Source organism: Bactrocera tryoni, chromosome 2, assembly GCF_016617805.1.
Source record: "Bactrocera tryoni isolate S06 chromosome 2, CSIRO_BtryS06_freeze2, whole genome shotgun sequence".
Lineage (NCBI taxonomy): Eukaryota > Metazoa > Arthropoda > Insecta > Diptera > Tephritidae > Bactrocera > Bactrocera tryoni.
Window position 1 is genome coordinate 47933449 of NC_052500.1, and position 23341 is coordinate 47956789.

At 36.7% G+C, this 23341-nt stretch overlaps 1 protein-coding gene across 2 annotated transcripts in view; it reads left to right on the top strand.

Moving 5' to 3' along the window:
• Nucleotides 1-23341, top strand: part of LOC120767468 (glycoprotein-N-acetylgalactosamine 3-beta-galactosyltransferase 1) — a 50271-nt gene that overhangs the window by 7608 nt on the left and 19322 nt on the right. Inside the window, exon 1 of one of the 2 annotated variants that reach the window (XM_040093558.1) lies at nucleotides 16310-16771. The exons of the other annotated variant lie outside the window; for it this stretch is intronic. The gene's annotated coding sequence lies outside the window, so the exon portion shown is untranslated. Of the gene's footprint in view, nucleotides 1-16309; nucleotides 16772-23341 lie in introns of those variants that run through there. 2 annotated transcript variants of the gene reach the window in all.

Sequence of the window (23341 nt, forward strand, 5' to 3'; positions counted from 1 at the left end):
GGTGCTTTGTTTAAAGCACCTAGATCAAAACAATGCGTTGATCAGCGCCCTAAATAATATATGGTTTTTGCAATTGCTCAGGTGGAAGGGACACCTTTTCCACTTTGGTCGGGTTCGAGGCCGATTTAATACTTCTGCCGTGCTGTGGATCCGGCACCCGGCCGCTGTGCGACTGCACACTGTATCGAGTTCCTCAATTCTATCTGCCTTTATTTTAAAAACATAGCCACCACGAATCTTCCGAAAGGACCAAACTCAATGAGCAGATTGGAGCGAACTCCTATGGCGCACTGCCCCGTGGTACCTGATTTAAGTCTCCGGTCAGACTTTGTTTCTTATGCTACTACCAGTTGAGCACCCATCAAACTCAATGACTGGTGACATTTGTCGCTTGAACTTCAAATGTCTTTTCAGTGGAAGGAAACTCATTCAAAGTCTAGCTGAGTATTATAGCCACTATTTCTGTTAAGACTATGCTGAAATTTCAAAGCAAGTCAAAAAGACAGGCATAGTGCATATTGGATTTTAGTCGCCTCTTACGATAGGCAAACCTTACCGCGGGCAAATACTACCGCCTGCCAGCTGGGGGATGTACTTTAATACAATCATAGGTTTCTAAATTGGAGATTTTAAATTATAGACGATTTTTGTGGATTGATCTCTTTATTTGAAAATGAATAGATCTAATAAGCTGTCACATGTCATGTTGAAAATAAAATATTTTTAAAATGAAATTGGTTTATTTTTAGCTTTTTCGTCTTTAAGTTGCTTACAAAATATAAAAAAGGCAATCGATTAATATCTATGATGATAATAGGATAGATATAAGTCTGTATATTTAAGAGGTCTGTTTAGTTTTGTGACCTGCTAACTATCAGGTGACTAATTTGAGACAATATTTTTTGACTAAAGATTATAGATTGTATTGTAAATAGTCAGAAATTGAGACTTTACTTTAAAAAGTTTCAAATAGTGACTAGTGCTTACTGAATTGCTTTCAGCAAATTAAAATGAACTTTTTTCGTTGAACTATAAAAGTTTTTAACAAATATTTGCCTTAAAATAATTAAACTTTAACCGTTAATATTTTTTAAACGACTATGACACGAGATATTTTTTTGGTAGTTAGAAGTGAGATTTGAATTTTGCTTCCTGATAATGTGGAAAAAATATAAAACTTCAATGACGACCTTCCCGTTACATTTAATAGCTCATACTTGGAGGGACTTTCCTAAGGAAGATATCTTTAAAGATGTCTAAGTAGCTATTTATCAGATTACCAAGCGAACAAAATATTGGTTTTTGACCCACTTTAATGTACATATTTTTATGTAGGTAGGTAGGTATGGTACATTAGAGCAGAACTTTCGGAACGAAGTTTTTAACTATTGTGGAACTCACATATATATTTAACTATTTAAAAGAATAAAAAACTATATTATAACATATCGTAGGCATAGTCGATTCAGGGTTATTAGCTTCCAAAACGAACATGTTTGAACTTTGTATAAATAAGTAATATTCTCTTGTTTTTGGGTAAGTGGTTACATGGGTTTACGGGTTCCAAGAAATCAAACTTTTTTATTATATTATTAAATTATACAACACCTCTAGAGTATTGACCTAAATTTTGAAGTTGATCCAAGTAATAGTTTCGTAGATACAGCCTCGAGAACTTGTGCGCTCGAGGCGAGCTAGACTAAGTGCGCCGTCTTTAAATGCGTTTTTCTCGAAACTGTGTTTTTGAAGTCGTTTGGCAAGATAGACAATCATGAAATTTTACACAAGTCCTTGAGATAGAAATTTTAAAGACTTGGAAAGGACTTTTTTTCGAACACAGCTATTTGGATTTTTTTATCCTAGGAAACCCATGTAACCCCTTAAGCTGATCGGCTGTCTCGAAGTCGATCACGATCTACATATTATTTTACGTCACGTAGTCTAAAAATAGCTGCCCTCAATTCCTCATAATTTACAAAGTGGCAAACCGAACAAATAGCTGTATAAAACACATAAAATAAAGATAAAATAGCAGTTTTATAACTTTAATACGAAATATACTTATGTAGACTCCTTTACCGAATTTAACTAACTGTTGTTTTTTTTTTTACAAAAATTTAACCAGGAAGTAGAGCTCTTCCTTCATTAGCGAAGTTGGAGAAGTACTTAGTCGAAGTCGGCTCTTGTATACTTTCAACTAAGGAAAAGTAAGTTTACCGAATCGAACCAAATAACGAATGGTATTTGCCGAAGTTCCTACAGTAGATTAAACTTGAATGTCAAAATAAGTAATATAATACGTATAATTTGACCAAGAAATTTCAAACATTTAAAAACACCCTGTACTAAATCATTCTCCGAAACTTATGTCGGAATCTAAAAGTTTATATATATTCCATCTAGATCTTAATCATAGTTGGAAGTAACGGTGTAATATTTTGATAATTAGAACCTCTAACTTATAATGTATCTACATGTATGTAGAATGTACCTATTTCGAGCAAAAATTTTAATTAAAATTTACTGAAAACTACTGGATATACATACTTATGTGTATGGTACATCTACTATGTATGTAGTCCAAAAGAAACATTATTAAGTGGACTTCCCAAATAAATTAAAGATGTTAAGAATGGGAAGCTTTGGTTTCTTTTTTTAAGTTTTTGGGATGTTGATCTGCAATTTCGCACACGTTTTTTCCTCTCAAAGTTGCTGCTCAATTGTCGGAACGTCCAATATCGGAGCATTATATCGATGAGTTATAATCGATAAAAATTAAGTTCTGGCATCTGGCCAATGTTATGCGGTTAAAAAGTCAAAATCAAAACCGAAACGGTCTGGCGAAAGAGTCTAGAAGAGAACAACTGGTTCGCTAGTGGAATCGAAATTCTCGCCTTAGAAGTTCAACAAAAATCGCTTTACGACCTGGAGAAAGTTATGAGTTTTGGGAGCAATAATAATACTACGTATAATATATAGCAAGAATGAAATTCATAAATTCATGAAAGAAGTGTTCTTATAGTTTGAACCCACTTCGTACACATTCATTTGAACATAATCTCTCACTTTTGTCGGCCGGAAGTTTGGTGGCTGCTTACGTTTATCATTTTAAATATAGAGCGAAAATCATAAACGTACTTGTAGAGAAAAAATCGCAACACATGAATTGAATTAATATGTAGATTAAAATAAAATTACTCACATTCAAGTATAACGCTACAATTAAAGCACGTATTAAATAAAGCGCACAATTAGCTGCTAAGTATCTACATAAAGAAATATATGCTGGTATGTATGTATGTGCGGATATAAATAATAACCACAAGTAAGGTAAGCTGAAGCTCGGATGGAACCTCACACCATACTATATTCACTGGTATGTTCAGTATGGGTATGAATATGAGAGACACGCAGTTGATGCAAAGTTCGAAGATTTCTAATTATGTAATTAGATGCCAATTGAGATATACTCGTATATACGTGTTTTTGGGTGAATCAGAATTCAACAAATCACAGATTATCCAAGTACAGCCGGTCTGGAGTTATAAATGGATATATATGTAGATATAGACACAAATGCATCGAGGCTAATGATGTACGGCTGTCATCTGAAAACCTGATCGACATTGGTGAACCCATGCATTGTCTGTAAGACCACCTGAACGGGTGTATAGACAGGAAAATCAAAACTCAATGTAACGATTTACCGGGGAAAAATTGTAAAAGTCATGTAAACAGCGGTAGATCAGAAATGCACAAAGCTCCTGCTGGCAGTCGAGAGAAGGAACTGTAGTAACATAGTTGGAAAGCTCACTGGTCACAGTCTGGTGGTGGCGTACGTCTGTAGAATGGGTTTAACATATCGAGAAGGCTGCAGGAAATATCAAGAGCAAGGTACCAGTAAAAGAATGAAGCACATCTTGTTTACTTGGCACACTTCTTCTTCTTCTTCTTTACTGGCGTAGACACCGCTTACGCGATTATAGGCGAGTTAACAACAGCGCGCCAGCCGTTTCTTCTTTTCGCTACGTGGCGCCAATTGGATTTTCCAAGCGAAGCCAGGCTCTTCTCCACTTGGTCCTTCCAACGGAGTGGAGGTCTTCCTCTTTCTCTGTTTCCCCCGGCGGGTACTGCGTCGAATACCTTCAGAGCTGGAGTGTTTTCGTCCATTCGGACAACATGACCTAGCGAGCGTAGCCGCTGTTTTTAATTCGCTGAACTATGTCAATGTCCTCATATATCTCATACAGCTCTTCGTTCCATCGAATGCGATATTCGCCGTGGCCAACGCGCAAAAGACCATAAATCTTTCGCAGAACTTTTCTCTCGAAAACGCGCAACGTCGACTCATCAGTTGTTGTCATCGTCCATGCCTCTGCACCATATAGCATGACAGGAATTATGAGTGACTTATAGAGTTTGGTTTTTGTTCATCGAGAGAGGACTTTGCTTCTCAATTGCCTACTCAGTCCGAAGTAGCACCTGTTGGCAAGAGTTATCTTGCGTTGGATTTCCAGGCTGACATTGTTGGTGGTGTTTACACTGGTTCCAAGGTATATAAAATTATCTACAACTTCAAAGTTATGACTGTCAACAGTGACGTGAGAGCCAAGTCCCGAGTGCGACAACTGTTTGTTTGATGACAGGAGATAGTTCGTCTTGCCCACGTTCACTGCCAGACCCATTTGGTTTGCTTCCAGTTTGGAGAAAGCAGAACTAACGGCGCGGGTGTTGAGGCCGATGATATCAATATCATCGGCATACGCCAGCAGCTGTACACTCTCATAAAAGTTTGTTCCTGCTCGATTAAGTTCTGCAGCTCGAATTATTTTCTCCATCAACAGGTTGAAGAAGTCGCACGATAAGGAGTCGCCTTGTCTGAAACCTCGTTTGGTATCGAACGGCTCGGGGAGGTCCTTCCCGATTCTGACGGAGCGTTTGGTGTTGCTCAACGTCAGTTTACACAGCCGTATTAGTTTTGCGGGGATACCAAATTCAGACATCACGGCATAAAGGCAGCTCCTTTTCGTGCTGTCGAAAGCAGCTTTGAAATCGACGAAGAGGTGGTGTGTGTCGATTCTCCTTTCACGGGTCTTTTCCAAGATTTAGCGCATGGAGAATATCTGGTCGGTTGTTGATTTACGAGTTCTGGAGCCACACTGATAAGGTCCAATTAGTTTGTTGACGGTGGGCTTTAATATTTCACACAATACGTTCGATAGAACCTTATATGCGATGTTGAGGAGGCTTATCCCACGGTAGTTGGCGCAGATTGTGGGGTCTCCCTTTTTATGGATTGGGCAAAACACACTTAAATTCCAATCGTTGGGCGTGCTTTCGTCCGACCATATTTTACAAAGAAGCTGATGCATGATCCTTATCAGTTCTTCGCCGCCGTGTTTGAATAGCTCGGCTGGCAATCCATCAGCCCCCTCCGCTTTGTTGTTCTTCGGGCTGGTAATTGCTATTCGAACTTCTTCATGGTCGGGCAATGGAACGTCTGCTCCATCGTCATGGATTGGGGAATCAGGTTCGCCTTCTCCTGGCGTTGTACGTTCATTGTCATTCAGCAGGCAGGAGAAGTGTTCCCTCCATTATTTAAGTATGCTCTGGGCATCGGTGACTAGATCACCTTTGGGGGTTCTACAATAGTCTGCTCCGGTTTTAAAACCTTCTGTAAGCCGCCGCATTTTTTCGTAAAATTTTCGAGCATTAACCTACAAGATTAACGTAATCTAATCTAACAGATGTAGAAGAAATTCGTCCTTGTCTTCAATACAAACTCGCAATCATTATTCGGCACATTCCGAGTACAGCTGAGCAGACGACGGGAATTTATATTTTGAGATATGGAATGTAGGCGTGGTCATGACTCATTTTTGACCTGTGAAACTTTAGTACTATTTACAGATTTAAAGACTTATTTCACTTTTAATGATTGGGAAATCGTTTCGTAAGAGGATCTTAGAGGAAAAAGCTTCAGGGTGTCTGCAGAGCGGATGCTTCAAGCCGAGCCCAGCGCATTTTCCCAATTACACAACACGCTAATTTCCGCTCGGCTCGGCTTTAAGCGTTCACTCTGCTGGCACCCTTAGTTTGTTTGGAACCTTATCTGGCTTTCAAACATCCTCTATTCTCAGAGATAGATGGATAGACATTGCCGAAAGAATCCCTCTATGCATGTGATATAGTTTGTTATAATCCTTTATCTAATCCATTAGATAAACACAACTGTTATACCCATTGTAAAATGTACGTAGGGCATAAAAGCAGCAATAATTCAATTTAAGCTTTTTATTGCCCAACGCGATTGATAAAAAGTATAGTTTATTCAAATATGTATATATGTACCAATCAGTATGTTGCTTTATTTTGCGAAAATTATCTTATAAGAAGAGAAATGCGAACATACAGAGAAACAGCGGAATCTCGTCTCCTCATACTTATGTCCAATGCTTAATGGACAAAAAGTTAGCGTCGTTAGCGATCAGCCGTTCTCAGTCAAGTACACACGTATGTATATCTACATAAATATATGTGTTTAAGAAATGCGGATGTCTGTCTGTATGTGATGGACTCGCTGACAATCCCATTGAGATTCCACTTTGCGCGCTAAGCATTATTCATTTTCGTTGCGATTTGTATGCGATTCGTCGCCGACACTAATCTAGCATAGCTGACAGACAATGGGCCGCTTCATTGCTTTATCAGTGGCTTTTTGTCGAGGGAGCAATTGTTTGAGCCTACACACAGCATTCTTTTGAGGCAGCAATGTGTCTGATACATATATATGTTGTTACCCAGTATACCAAAAATGTTGTATCTACTACAGAATTCTTTTAAGCTAAAATCGATTACTTTTCGTAGCTGATACTTTCGATCGGAATATGGGCACATGGGTCTGTTCCAAAGTAAACAGGACTTATAAAAAAAAAGAACAAATGGTTTTTCGGCAAAATCAATTTATTTTATTCAAAATAGCCTCCTTCTGTTTCAATACAGCTTTTTGCACGGTCCAAAAACATGTCGAACGAGTATTTTAGCTTGTTGGCCGGTATGACCGCCAGTATGCCGGTGCAAGCCTTTTGAATGACTTCTACGTCTGCATAATGCTTTCCTTTCATGGGCAAATGAATTTTTCCGAAAAGGAAGAAGTCGCACGGTGGTCAGGTGAATACGGGGAGTGGTCAAATAATCGGTCACAAAGCGTCGATCGATGAGACGGCGCATTATCTTCGCTATATTCGGCCCGAAAACGTCGAATACGGCGCACCAAACTCTTCAGAACTCCACCCGGATGAAACAAATCCTTTGTGGACAATACGCTTGGAATCATAACAACAAATCAGCATTGTCTTCACTTTTGATTTCTCCATGATTTTTTGAGTTTCGGCTCGTCCGGTGCCTTCCATTCAGCACTCTGCCGTTTCGTTTCGAGATCATATTGGAAACACCACGTTTCGTCACCAGTCACAACAGTGTAAATTAAGTTTTTGTCCTTCTTGACCTCTTTAACGATGTCCTTCAAATGTTGGATTCTGAGCAATTTTTGGTCGTCAGTCAATTTGTGCGGAACTCACCTTTCGTTAGCCCAAATGTTGGGTCAAAATGCGATAAATCGATGTTTTGGAGATGTTCAATTCCATTTCCATAAATTTCAATGATGATTTCGGCTCATTTTTGATGAATTCACTCACAGTTTCAATGGAATTTCCGGTGATCACGGATTTTGATTGGCCCACATGTTGATCGTCATGTATGTCCTCACGACCACTTTGAAAACGTTGAAACTACTCGTGCACTCTGCTACGGGATAGGCAAACATCGCCATAAACTTGCTTCATTAATTGAAACGCTTCGGAAAAAGTTTTACCAATTTTAAAACAAAATTTAATGTTGGCTCTTGGATCGAAGCTCATTTTCGCACCGATAACTCAAACATACTGACACTTAAAACGCAATAACTTCTCTTCCAATCAATGAAATGTCATGAAATTCTCACTGGACAATCGATAAAGATAACAGATTCTAACGCACGAATCGACATATAGGTGGCGCCATCAGGGGGCGCAAGATCCTGTTTACTTTGGTACGCATCTTGTATTTGTCTAATGTTTATTGAATTTCTATACCCTGAACAGGGTATATTAAGTTTTTCACGAAGTTTGTAACAAACGGAAGGAAGCGTCGGAGACCCTATAAAGTATATATATATAAATGATCAGTATGTTGAGCTGAGTCGATTTAGCCATGTCCGTCTGTCTGTCTGTCCGTCCGTCTGTCTGTATATATACGAACTAGTCTCTCAGTTTTTAAGATATCCTTTTGAAATTTTGGAAACGTCATTTTCTCTTCAAGAAGCTGCTCATTTGTCGGAACGGCCGATATCGGACCACTATAACATATAGCTGCCATATAAACTGAACGATCGGAATCAAGTTCTTGTATGGAAAACTTTCACATTTGACAAGATATACTTATTTACGAAATTTGGTATAAATTATTTCCTAAGGCACCAATGTAATCTGTGAAGGGTATATTAGCTTCGGTGCAGCCGAAGTTAACGTTTTTTCTTGTTTAATGGTTTTGGTTTGCTGGGAGTCGTGTGCATTTATATTTATTATTCTGGATACGTGAGTATTATGGATAAGTGCATATGTGGGTATCTGAACATTTATGTATGTAATGACATATGCATGGATGTAAATATACTTAAGTTATGAATGCATATAATTTTATTCGTGCTTGCTTTTCAAATGCAACTGGGTGGAATGCCAATTTGAAATAAATCACAATTTGAAGGTTGTCGTTATCAACAATACAAATACATACATATGTATGTACTTATAAACATATTTGAATATACATATGTACATATGTATATATAAAAGTGCATACATTTCGTTGTTCAAAATCAAAAATAACTTTACTTTTATTGCGTGTTTTCAGTTAATTCCATTAAGTATTTTGTTGGCATGCCCTTAAGTGGGAGTCCCTCATCGGCATGGTCTTTGCGGCGTTCCACTGATAATTGCCTGCAAATTCTTATTGCTTGTTAAATGAAGTGTTGAATTCCAACTCTTCTTCTTTATTTTGTAACTACATGCTGTATGATTTTAATTGAATAATTGCTAATTGCAAATACATATGTATGTATGTATTCATATGTATAAATATATGTATGTGTATTTTATAATGCGTGATATATGTATGTTCTGAGCATATACATACATACATACTTACATCTACATATATGAATTATATATTAATTATACACCAACGACTGTGTTTTCCGGGAAACTTTACACATACAATGATGGGTGTGTATGGGCTTGTACTGATGATGTTTATGTATTGTTTATAAAGATTACTGTTAGTGTTCACTCAGCTGAGTTTAATTTAATTCCATCGTCATTTAATGTTCGTTTATTTCCTTTATTTATTGATCTGATTAGTGAGTAAGCAACTAATATCATTCTCGTACATTTCCAGCTGTAACTTATTGGTGTACCTAAATAAAAGCGTATGGCGGCGCGCTAACGCCGAAATCCGAAAATAATTTGAATTTTTTTCGTTAATTACAACCACCTGTTTTGAGTCAACTGTTTTCTTACTGCAAATTACTGAAACGGTTAAAATGAAATCTTGCCAAAATAATAATTGAAATAGTTCAAAGCATATAGAGATTATTAACGGCATCACGTAAGATCACAAATAAAAATTGTAAACCATTGGTTCTGCGATCCTCAGCGTGGCGGTATTACTTTTATATTTAAAATTTTGCAAACATCTATTATTTGAAATTCGAAAAGTTAGGTTAATGATCCATTTCCTTAATTTAAAAAAAAAACACAGAAATTCGAAAGAACATTATTTGGCATTTATTTTTTGATGATTATCTCTTTCAAATGCTGGCGGCGGCTACGTCTCAGATTATCCATCCGTTGAGTCCAATTTTCATTTACTTGTTCGCGCATTTTGACTGTTAACTGGCGAATGACACGCGTGATGTTAGACTTTCAGGAATCAGATAGTGGGTTATAATGTCGCGATAACGGACGCCATTGAAGGTTACGTTCTTACCGGCATCATCTTTGAAGAAATATGGACCGTTGGTTCCACCGGCCCACAAACCACACCAAACCGTTGATTTTTTCTGGATGAAATGGCAGCTCTTGAATAACTTCAGGTTGCTCTTCGTCCAAAATGTGACAATTTTGCTTATTTACATAACCAGTGAAACAGAAATGGGCCCCACGCTGAATAAAATGTTGCTCGAAAACATCAGATCTTCTGGAAACTTTTAAAAAACTCATTTAAGCGAAGCGATGTCGCTTGGGAAGGTCAGTTCTTGTACAAGCTGTACGCTGAACGCTTTCAATTTAAGATCTCGATTATCCAATAATGAATGCTGGGTCTAAAGATGGGTTATGGTGCTGCGAATAGTACACTCAGTACGCCGATTACAGAACGTGACTTTTCGTAATAAAGTTGAACGATTTGTAAACGTTGTGCAGGCGTTAGTCTTTCCATGTTTAAACACCAAACGATATTAAGCAAAAACAAGAAAAACGTTAACTTCGGTTGCACCGAAGCTAAATACCCTTCACAGATTACATTGGTGCCTTAGAAAATAATTTATACCAAATTTCGTAAATATATCTTGTCAAATGTGAAAGTTTTCCATACAAGCATTTGATTCCGATCGTTCAGTTTGTATGGCAGCTATATGTTATAGTGACCCGATATCGGCCGTTCCGACAAATGAGCAGCTTCTTGAAGAGAAAATGACGTTTGCAAAATTTCAAAACGATATCTTAAAAACTGAGGCACTAGTTCGTATATATACAGACAGACGGACAGACGGACAGACGGACGGACATGGCTAAATCGACTCAGCTCAACATACTGATCATTTATATATATATACTTTATAGGGTCTCCGACGCTTCCTTCCGTTTGTTACAAACTTCGTGACAAACTTAATATACCCTGTTCAGGGTATAATAACATGACCGTGGTTTAGCTCGTTGGCCGGTATGGCCGCCAGTATGCCGGTGCAAGACTTTTGAATGGCCTCTACGTCTGCATAACGCTTTCCTTAAATGGGAAAATGCATTTTTCCGAAAAGGAAGGAGTCGGTCGGTGCCATATCAGGTGAATACGAGGAGTGGTTAATGGTTAAAATGGGATCTTTGGTCAAATAATCGTCTTTCGAATGTTGGATACTGAGCAATTTTTGATAGTCAGTCAATTTGTGCGGAACAAACCGTGCACACACCTTTCGTAAGCCCAAATGTTCGGCCAAAATGCGATAAATCGATGTTTTGGAGATGTTCAATTCCATTTACATGAATGTCAATGATGATTTCGGCTGATTTTTGTTGAATTCACGCACAGTTTCGATGGAATTTCCGGTGATCAAGGATTTTGATTGACCCACATATTGATCGTCATTTATGTCCTCAAGGCCACTTTGAAAACGTTGAAACCACTCGTGCACTATGCTACGAGATAGGCAATTATCGCTATAAACTTGTTTCATCAATTGAAACGTTTCGGTAAAAGTTTTACCAATTTCAAAACAAAATTTAATGTTAACTCTTTGTTCGAAGCTCATTTTCGCACCGATAACTCAAACATACTGACACTTAAAACGCAATAACTTCTCTTCCAATCAATGAAATGTCATGTCACTGGACAATCGATAGAGATAGCAGATTCTAAGGCACCATTCAAAAAGTTCTGTTTACTTTGGAACGCACGTTGTACATGTTGAAAAAGTATAAAAATTTAACTTTTGTTTAAGCTATTTAAATATTTTAGTAAATTGCGGTTTACAACTTTAGTAATTTGTGTGGCTTTTACGAATGTACTAATATACGATATTTATTATTCGAACTCATTTAAAGTGTAATTGCAATTTTTAGATTGCTGATGTGAGCATAACCGTATGTATTTTTACAGTTGTTCGGAAATTAACAGCAATGACAAAGAAATTTTCACTAAATTCAAAAACATATTTTATAATTAAAAGTTTAAATACTGATGCTAATGGCAAAGAAAACATAGAAGGAAGAAAGGAGAATAGCTAATGCCATAGAAGGTTTTACGGAAATTTCAAAATCCTAATCACTGAAAGACACATGGTTACTGGCTAATGTTTGAATGCCTGAAAGTAAATTATTAGAACTGAGTTTTCTACTCATCATCTGAAGCAAACTGCCCAAAAAAATTTTACTGGAATGATTTTCTGAATAAGTGCACGTGATTGGTTTTCAATGAAGTTGCAGACCATTCAACATGTCCTAGCAAACTGAAATCGTACACCATAACTCTTTCACAGTATTAAATTCATTTTGACGTCAATCTACATCAATGAACTCAAGCAAAACGATGACTAATTCCGAAAATACTTGCCATCAAAAAAGCCCGATAAGATGTGCCAAATACTCGCCATTTTGGCGTATGCGAAAAATAAAAAAAAAACGAAAAATTGATATTTTAGGACAGTTCCTAATGTAAAGCTAGTGAAATATCACGGCGTAAGCATAATTGCTCAAAAAAGTAACGCGCCTGCTTTATGCCCCAACTTGTACATGGAAAGTTAAGAAAAATATTGCCTTCTGAGAGAGCAAGTGTAGTGAGTGATTTTATTATAGAGAGTTCAATATTTTAGCTTTGGCAAAAAAGTTGTTGCACTAAATTTTTGCACTGAAAATTCTTCTTTTTTATTTCCCTGAACAAAGTATTTAAAGTTTGCCACGATGTATGTAACACCTAACGGGAACGTCAGAGACCCTACAAGGTATATACATATATATATATATATATTAGGGTGTTTTGTTTAACTATAAATATTTTTCAATCCCGTCCTGAAATTTCCTTGGAAAAAATTTCCTGAAAATTTGAGCCCTTAATATTTTTTATCTTAGAATTTTTATAGATGGTATGTATTAAAAAATCTATGAAAATTCCAAACATCTATTCAAATCTCAATATCTATTAAAATCTATTACCTATATCTATTAAAAATCTCAATATCTCGAGAGGTAGTAATGACAGCGATTTTGCCCTCGGACCTTTTTTGTATCACAAAAAAATTTCCTACAAGATTGTCATTTAGATTTTTTCGATAGCTCTTGTTATTTACGAGATATATACAAAGAAAATGCGAAATTAGTGGAAAAATCAGGTTTAGACCCCCGTACTACCACGCCTGTGTGAGTTTCGACTTTGTCGCAATAGGTACTTTTGTAGAGTGTTCAATTCTGAGGAATATGTGTCAAAGTCAAAGCGATGCCATAAAATGCCCCTGAGCTATAGATATTTAAAAATGCAAAATCACGACTGTCGTGTATTTTCGATGGAAAATTTTTACATGCCTTGGTCCAGTTCTTAATGTTAATATTAAGGGCTCAAATTTTCAGGGAATTTTTGTAGGGTATTTCCAAGGAAATTTCATGACGGGATTGACAAAAATTAATAGTTTAAAAAAAACACCCTAATATATATATATATGTATAACAAGTAAGGAAGGGCTAAGTTCGGGTGTCACCGAACATTTTATACCCTCGCATGATAAAGTGATAATCGAGATTTCATTATCCGCATTTATATATTTTTCAACTACCATATTTGTGTAAAGTTTTATTCCGCTATCATCATAGGTTCCTAATGTATACATTTTACAGAGAAGGCATCAGATGGAATTCAAAATAGCGTTATATTGGAAGAAGGCGTCGTTGTGAACCGATTTCACCCATATTTCGGGTGTTAAGAAAATATTATATACCGAATTTCATTGAAATCGGTCTAGTAGTTCCTGAAATATGGTTTTTGGTCCATAAGTGGGCGACGCAACGCCCATTTTCAATTTAAAAAACAAGCCTGGGTGCAGCTTCCTTCTGCCATTTCTTCCGTAAAATTTAGTGTTTCTGACGTTTTTTGTTAGTCGGTTAATGCACTTTTAGTGATTTTCAACATAACCTTTGTATGGGAGGTGGGCGTGGTTATTATCCGATTTCTTCCATTTTTGAACTGTATATGGAAATGCCTGAAGGAAACGACTCGGTAAAGTTTGGTTGACATAGCTATAGTAGTTTCTGAGATATGTACAAAAAACTTAGTGGGGGCGGAGCCACGCCCATTTTTCCAAAAAAATTACTTCCAAATATGCCCCTCCCTAATGCGATCCTTTGTGCCAAATTTCACTTTAATATCTTTATTTATGGCTTTGTTATGACACTTTATAGGTTTTCGGTTTTCGCCATTTTGTGGGCGTGGCAGTGGGCCGATTTTGCCCATCTTCGAACTTAACCTTCTTATGGAGCCAATAAATACGTATACCAAGTTTCATCACGATAACTCAACTTTTACTTAAGTTACAGCTTGTACGGACGGACAGACGGACGGACGGACAGACAGACAGACATCCGTATTTCAACTCTTCTCGTCACCCTGATCACTTTGGTATATATAACCCTATATCTGACTCTTTTAGTTTTAGGACTTACAAACAACCGTTATGTGAACAAAACTATAATACTCTCCTTAGCAACATTGTTGCGAGAGTATAAAAATTATCAGCATGATGAGCTGAGTCAATTTAGTCATGTCTTTCTGTCCAGCCATCTCTCTATATATATGCGAACTAGTCGCTCAGTTTTTGAGAAAATGATTCAAAATTTTGCATTCTTCCTTTTCTCACCAAGAAGTTGCTTTTTTTGTCTGATATCGAGCCCCTATAGCGTATAGCTAGCATAAAAATTGAACGATCGGAATCAAGGGCAAATTTGCGATGAATTATTGTCCAAAGCAACGCTGCACTTTCTGAAGATATTTTTCAGATCAAGTCATTATGTAGATAACCGATTGCAGTTCTTATAAAGAATCTTTTGTATTTGTTAAGATTATTTTATTATTATCGTTTGCACAAACGGTCGAAGAGCTCTCACAGGCAATGCTTAGCACAAAATCGTCTTCACACACCAACGAGCAATTTGAGAACCTTTCTGAACAATTTGAAGAATTCAAACTGATAGCACATCAAACACTAACCCGTATGCATGCCTATGTAATTAGCTATGTTTTAGGGAGTTCTCAATGTTTAATGGTTTGCCGGCGCTCAGACACGAGAGCATTAGTTACGAACTTCTTATCACTAATAGCTGCAGTCAAAAAGTCGACAGCGTGGAGTGTTGGTGCTCGCAGGAGATATCGCAATAAGTCCTCAGGCATGGAAGTGATAACGACAGTTCTGCGCCATCAACACCGCTGTTGGGGAGAGTGGGGGCAAACGGCGCTGCTTTTCAAACTCAAAGTATATGACTTTGTTGTATAGTTTATCGCATATAAAGCGGGTATGAGTATGTAGCAAATACGTGGGTAACCACTTATGTATAAAATTACTTTTGTCTGGGAAATTTATTGTACTGTTGGAAATAGGTCTAAAGACTTCTTGCCAAATTGGATGATCATTCAGAATTCAGTTGCATGTCATACAGCTACTATATATACATACTTATATATAGCCGGACAAAGATTTGAATTGATCGGAAAACGTTTTACTAGTTCATTCTAAGCACTTTGTTAAATATAAACAACATAAAAGTCGAATTAAGGCTACTTAATAAAGAAAATATATCTCTCTTTTTCGACCTGATCAGTTTATGCGGAAAGTTCTTATATCGAAACTTCTTTTATTTGACAAATTATCTGTAACATGTTGTTGTTTAAAGCAAGGATCAAGGTATGATAGATAATTTGTCAAATAAAAGAAGTTCCTACATAAGAACTTGAATTTGATCGTTAAGATTGTATGTGATAATTATATGCTATAGCATTTAGGACGATATTGGCGGTTTGAACAGTGAATAAATTCTTGAGGAGCAAAAGACATGTGGAAAATTCCAAATCCATATTTCAAAAACTAAAGCATTAGATCGCATATCTGCTGAGAGGTTAGAAACTTCGTTGCAAACTTCAGATAACTTCAGATCTTATTTACGCTCTGTAAGTTTCAAAGAAATTCTACTTATCGAAACCCTAAATTTAAGTGATTACCCTCGTAAAGATTTGTTTTTTTTATTAACGGAATTTGAAAGCGAAAATAGAACTTACACATGTTTTTCAGTTCGTCCATAAAACACGATAAAGTGTGGCGTTATTTACTCGAGTTGTACGGCTAATCATTAGTTCGCTTTAGGGCTTCCCTCAGTTTGTTTTAGGCAACCGCAAGTTATCGGCTGTATTGTGTGAAACAAAAGTTACTTACTAGCACCAAAATAGTTACTAATGGAGTTATATAGTTCTATATAAAATTTGTGTATTATATTTGTATGTCTTGAAACATACATACATATGCCACATTGCATATCGTTTTGTCGTTTTGTAAGAGAAGAAACATGATTAAAATTGAAAGATAGTGTCATTGCAATAATATCTATCTTACTTGGTTTTTTTGCTTACCATTTTTTATGGAAAATACGTGTGTTTACCTATATATTTATTAGTCAGCGTCTCATTCAGCAAAATCGCTTCGGGGTGTTGAGAACTGCGTTTTTCGCAAAGTGATTCTTTTTTCGAGTGAATAACAAGTGAATTTAGTGCAATGCACGAAATATAAAGTTATGCTATGCACTTTTATTGTTTATATAAGTAATTGCATACATTTTTATAAGAATAAAGTGACAAATTATGAATAAAACGTGGCGTTTGGCTAATTAATTGACAGAGAAGGAATAATTATACGAGTGCAACTGAAAAGCAAGTAAGTTCAAATGTGAGATTTCCGTAAAATACAATAACAAGAATAAACGCTACCTCCGTCTGCACTGAAGCTACGCAGGTTCAAGTTTTTCTTAAAAGAACTAGTTTGGATTGGTCAGTTTGTATGGCAGTTATATAATAAAGTCGTAAATGCTATCACGATCCGATATCGTGCGAACACGTGAAAATGAAATAAAAAAAAAACAAGAAAAAATGTTAACCTCGGCTGTAACGAAGCTGATATACCCTTCACAGGTGCATTTCTTTTAGCAACTATCTGTTCAGTTTATATGGCAGCTATATGCTGTAGTTAACTGATCTGAACAATTTCTTCGGAGATTACATTGTTGCCCTAAAAAATAATCTGTGCCAATTTACATTGTCAAATGTGAAAGCTTTCCATACAAGAACTTGATTTCGATAGTTCAGTTTGTATAGCACCTACATATGTATATGGTATAGTCCGATATCGGCAGTTCCGACAAATGAGCAGCTTCTTGAAGAGAAAATGATGTTTGCAAAATTTCAAAACGATATCTTAAAAACTGAGGGACTAGTTCGTATATATACAGACAGACGGACGGATGGATAGACATACTGACATGGCTAAATCGACTCAGCTCAACATACTCATTTATATACATTCATACATATATACTTTATAGGGTCAACGACGCTTCCTTCTGGGTGTTACAAACTAGGTGACAAACTTAATATACCCTGTGCAGGGTATAAAAACAAATATTTTTGTATTATTAGTTCTCACGTCTGGGTCCTACGAATAACCTTCTGTACGTCTGACTCTCCACTGGTTTTTCTAAAATGGTGGGATGATGCAAGTCATGAAATCAAACGGATTTGGATAATATCTATAGAATCGTTAGGCCTCAATGTCCATTGTTCCGTTGTTCCTTGAAATAAGAATATTTCAATACGGAAATATGAAATGTGAATAATTTCTAGAACTAAAAATTAAAAAAAATCTTCATTCTTGCCGTGTTGTGGTCGGAAATATAGCCAATCTATGTGTCGTATATACATACCTATATTTCTGAAATACAGAGATAGTTATTGCAACCAGCCAAGATACTAAAATTCCATATATGTACGAGTATAAGTTTGCTTCTGAAACTCAGTGTCTTCTCAAGGTGGATCATCTTTTATGGCATACATTGCACCATCGAAATTTGATTCCGGATATCATATTCCCTGTCAGTCATTCGTGCAGCTATTTGAATATTTTCCTAGAGACGTGGTGATCATACGTTACTCTTTTGTAACAAAGTACTAAAACCTTTTATTATATGCTAACGACATGCAATTTTTTAAATCGTATGCTTTAACTAATTAAAGGTGTATGTTGCGAATAGACTAAAATAATTTGGTTGCTATGTGTGAAGTGAAATGATTTCCATTTGAATCTCAAAAAATTTAAGTCGGTGTGCTTTAAAACGGGTGATCCAAATAGCGATACTTTTTTAAATAGCATTTTTTGACAGATCTCCCGTGAGTCGTGTCAAGCTGTCATGTTATTTTTGTTCAGCATTGTTTGGTATTTCATCATGGAAAGATTTACGCTGAACAGTTTTTACAAATCATTCTACTTTATTACGAAAATTCACCTTCTCTAAAGAGTGTGTTTCGCGCGCTTCACACAATTTGTGGTCAAGATAATCGGCATGCTGAGCGCACTATACGCAACACCATCACCCAGCTTGAGATCCAGCATTCATTATTGGATAATTACCGACCGAGAAGACGACGTCCAGCACGCTGTGAAGAAAATTAAGCCGCCGTAGCTGAGAGGGTACACTAAGGCCCCGGAGAGTCGATTCGGCGCGGTTCGCATCAACTCGGACTGACGTATGGAATGACTGGCGCATTTGGCACGAAGAGAAACCTGAAGAGCTGCTATTGCGTCCAGAAAAAACAACGGTTTGGTGTGGGCCATTGGAATCATCGGTAAACATTTCTTCAAAAATGATGACGGTGGGATTGTAACCGTCAATGACGACCACCGTTATCGCGTCATTTATGCCAGAAATTAAAGATCATGAGCTCGGCGACATTTGGTTTTAACTAGACGGCCTCACTTTCGCCACATTGCACCAATCAATGGATTTGTTGAGAGAACAGTTCGGTGAGCAGATAATTTCACGTTTTGGGCCGGTCTATTATCCGCCAAGATCGTGTGATATGCAAAGTCTAAAGTCTATGGGGACAATCTAGTTTCAATTTAGGCCAAGACATAACGTGTGTCATTCGCCATTTACCAGTCGAAATGTTCGAAGGAGTCATCCAAAATTGGGCTCAATGGATGGACCATCTGGGACGTAGCCGCGGCCAACATTTGAATAAGATAATCTTCAAAAAATAAATGCCAAAGAATTTCCTCGAATGATAATAAACATTCTCCATTAAATTTGAAGTTTCTTTACTCTTTCTATGAAAAAGTAGGGAACCTCGAAATGAATCACCCTTTAATAAAAAAACTCTAGAGAAAGTTTTTAAGGGGGTATTCTACTCAAGAAACATGAATTTCAGGTAATTTTTAAAGTGTCGTAAAAAAAGGCAATTAATATTTTTACTATCCATTTTTTTATGGTGTTTTTATTGATATCTTAAGAATACAGAAAAAAAATTTACAAAAAAATATTAAAAATTAAAATAATTACAAGGGGGGAGAGGCAGGTGTAAAAAAAAAATGGCGCATCCTGGTGACATTGATCCTGACTCTCCTGGTGGTCTGAAAAAAATCAAAAGAAAGTCTTAATCAGTAGGGATGCTGTAATAGGGACTATTTTCAGGGAACACGAAAAAATTTTTTTTTGAAAAATGGCGACTGCCTGAAAATAAAAATCATTTTTTACCCTTTTTTTTTTGAAATTCCTGAATTTCTTTAAAATATTAAAAACAAAAATTTTGAAACGATGCTGGTAGGAACGATAAAGGATTATATAAAGAAGGTTCACACAAAATTTCAAGTAAATCGGTTGTATAGAACTTGAGATAATGCCGGTACCGTGTGGAAAAAAGTAGTTTCGAGAAAAACGCGTTTAAAAAATTCGATACGGCCGAACCGGGCTAGGTACTGCGTCACTAAAGTAACTGTAGCTCTTAAAATAATTTTGATTTTTAAAAATCCTTTGGAGGGTATGTTCTTAAGGGTCTAAACTTTAAATATATGAAAAAAATCGAATTTTTCAAAATTATAGAGTAGAATATCCCCTTAACTTTGTGGATTTCGGATTTACTATGGACTCTAAGTTTAAGTTAAGTCTCCAATATTCGAATATGGCTCTGTGGTATGGAACATAGTTGCCAAATTCATTCTGGCAAGTTAAAGTCCGTTCGAAAACAATTTATCCTTTTCGTAATAACCCTAACCTCAGGGGCTAATAGTTTGGTTCTGATTATTATTATTGTAAATTGATGTTTTCAAAGCATTTCAAACCAACTCATTATGTTTAATGTTTATGTACTGACATAAAGGTTTATGTATAACAATATTTTCTACAAAGTCAATATTGTTTCAAGAAATCGTTTAGTCGCAATTATATTTACGCAACAACTCTTCCCAGACCCCTTCACAAGTGTAATCTCAACAAATCTCAGTGCTCATTTTTGGTTCTTTATTATTCTAGTAACACATCTTCACCGTAATTTTAATAGCATCATAAAAAGATGTCATAATTGGTTTGTTTTGTTTGTTCCAAGAAATAATAAATTTCTTTACCGAAAAAAGAAGACAAAAGAATTCTTAACTAACAAGTTAGCGATCTATTTATCAAATTATTGTATTTTAGCCTTATCGGAAATTTTCGCCCTGATTGGCTTTCGCTGCATTTCAGCGTGCGAAGTGGCAAAGTTATATTTTTTACCAACGGAAGTGTTTAAGAAACGATCGTATCATCACATGTACGTACATGTGTTCACCGATATTTGTACGTGTTAAAAATAATCAAATTATAAAGAGGTGTATGACTGTCGGAAGGAAATGGATTGTTGTTTTTTATTTGAAGGCGATAAGTTTTTTTCTGATAAGAATGTTTCAAGTCTGCAGAACGCTTTGCTTAACATCTTTACGACTGTGTACTCCATTAAAACTTGCCATTTATGTGACAAAGTTGCAATAAAACTTGATAAAGTAAATGTTATTTGTATATATGTATTCTTATCTCGCATGCAATTAAAAGATTTACGCGTTAGGAAATACTATTCCTATTCCGCAATATGGAAATAAAATAATTTATAGCGCTTTTTATGCGGAAAGAAACTAAAATATGCGTTTGAGAAAGCTGGAAAACTCTTACTTGAAGGTGAAATTGTGTTATGAAGAAGTTAATGATTATGTTGATCTCTACAAAAGCCTTTGACTTTGAAAGTAGAATAGACTGCACAGTAGATGAGACAGAATGGGAGCGATTTTAACGTTAATGTTAAATTTATAAAAGTAATAGACTAGAGGCGCGAAATTGCCTTAAATAATAATCGAAGAAAGAACTATTATAGTTATAAATTAATAAATAATATAAAAACAAGAAAAAATGTTAACTTCGGCTGCACCGAAGCTAATATACCCTTCACAGGTGCATTTCTTTTAGTAACTATGTGTTCAGTTTGTATGGAAGCTATATGCTATAGTAATCCGATCTAAACAATTTTTTGGAGATTATATTACTACCTTAAGCAGTAATCCATGTCAAATTTCGTGAAGATACCACGTCAAATGCGATAGTTTTCCATACAAGCCCTTGATTCCGATCGTTCGGTTTGTATGGCAGCTATATGCTATAGTGAGCCAATCTGAACAATTTCTTCCGATATTACATTATTATCTCCGAAAAAAACCTGTGCCAACTTTTGTGAAGATACATTGTCAAATGTGAAAGTTTTTCATACAAGAACTTGATTCCGATCGTTCAGTTTGTATGGCAGCTTTATGTTATAGTGGTCCGATGTCGGCAGTTGCGACAAATGAGCAGCTTCTTGAAGGAAAAACGAACGATATCTTAAAAACTGAGAGACTAGTTCGTATATATACAGACAGACGGACGGACGGCTAAATCGACTTAGCTCAACACACTGATCATTTATATATATACTTTATAGGGTCTCCGACGCTTCCTTCTGGGTGTTACATTTAAGTGAATCAACTATATCGGGACGAGTCGAGCAAGAACACGTTTCATACCCAAAATATCCACCAAAATCAATCGAATGGACTCGCGAGAGATGCCGAGCTCTCTTGCCATCTCTCTAACACTTGCCTGTCAATGTTTACCTTCACTTCTTTAATATTTTCATTAGTTGAAGATCGTCCCGAACTAGACATGTCTTCAAAGATTTCTCGGGCGTTTTTGAAAGCTTTGTATCACTCGTAGGCTTGTGTTTTTGATAAAACTGAATCGCCGTAAGCCTGTATCCACCTTTAATAACTATTCCGCTCACGAGATTTGATTTCTCTTCTTCTTAATTGGCGTAGACACCGCTTCCGCGATTATAGCCGAGTTAACAACAGCGCGCCAGTCGTTTCTTCTTTCCGCTACGTGGCGCCAATTGCATATTCCAAGCGAAGCCAGGTGCTTCTCTACTTGGTTCTTCCAACGGAGTGGAGGTCTTCCTCTTCCTTTGCTTCCCCCGGCGGGTATTGCGTTGAATAGTTTCAGAGCTGGAGTGTTTTCGTTCATCCGGACAACATGACCTAGCCAGCGTAGCCGCTGTCTTTTAATTCGCTGAACTATGTCAATGTCGTCATATATCTCGTACAGCTCATCGTTCCATCGAATTCCATCGAATATTCGCCGTGGCCAACGCGCAAAGGACCATAAATCTTTCGCAGAATTTTTCTCTCGAAAACTCGAAATGTCGACTCATCCGGTGTTGACATCGTCCAAGCCTCTGCACCATATAGCAGGACGGGAATTATGAGCGACTTATAGAGTTTGATTTTTGTTTGTCAGAGAGAGGACTTTGCTTCTCAATTGCCTACTCAGTCCGAAGTAGCACCTGTTGGGTTGATCAATTGCCTTGCGCACTCAGTCACTCTTAAATAAATAGCACCTGTCTGGTTCTGAAGTTTGAACTATTTTCTCCAGAAGCAGGTTGAAGAAGTCGCACGATAGGGAGTCGCCTTGTCTGAAATCTCGTTGGGTAACGCACGGCTCGGAGAGGTCCTTCCCGATTCTGACGGAGCTTTTGGTGTTGCTCAACGACAGCCGTATCAGTTTTGCGGGGATACCAAATTCAGACATCGCGGCATAAAGGCAGCTCCGATTTGATTAGAAATACAAAATTTGAGACAAATTCTTTGTTCGATATTTTTATTCATTGTAAAAATCGCAACGCACTACTGAAGTATTGGCACTAAAAGCTCGGTATTTAAATTTTGTTTTGTGGTTTAGTAAAGCTTAACTAGTCTATTGACAGAATGTAAATAAATGTTATCTCATATTTGACACCTTTGATCTATATACTTGTCTGTTACCGTTCAGTATTTTATCAGAAAGCATTTGTTAACACTTGAGCTACACCCGAGATAACCTTAGATAACTTAACAATCCCGTTAGTT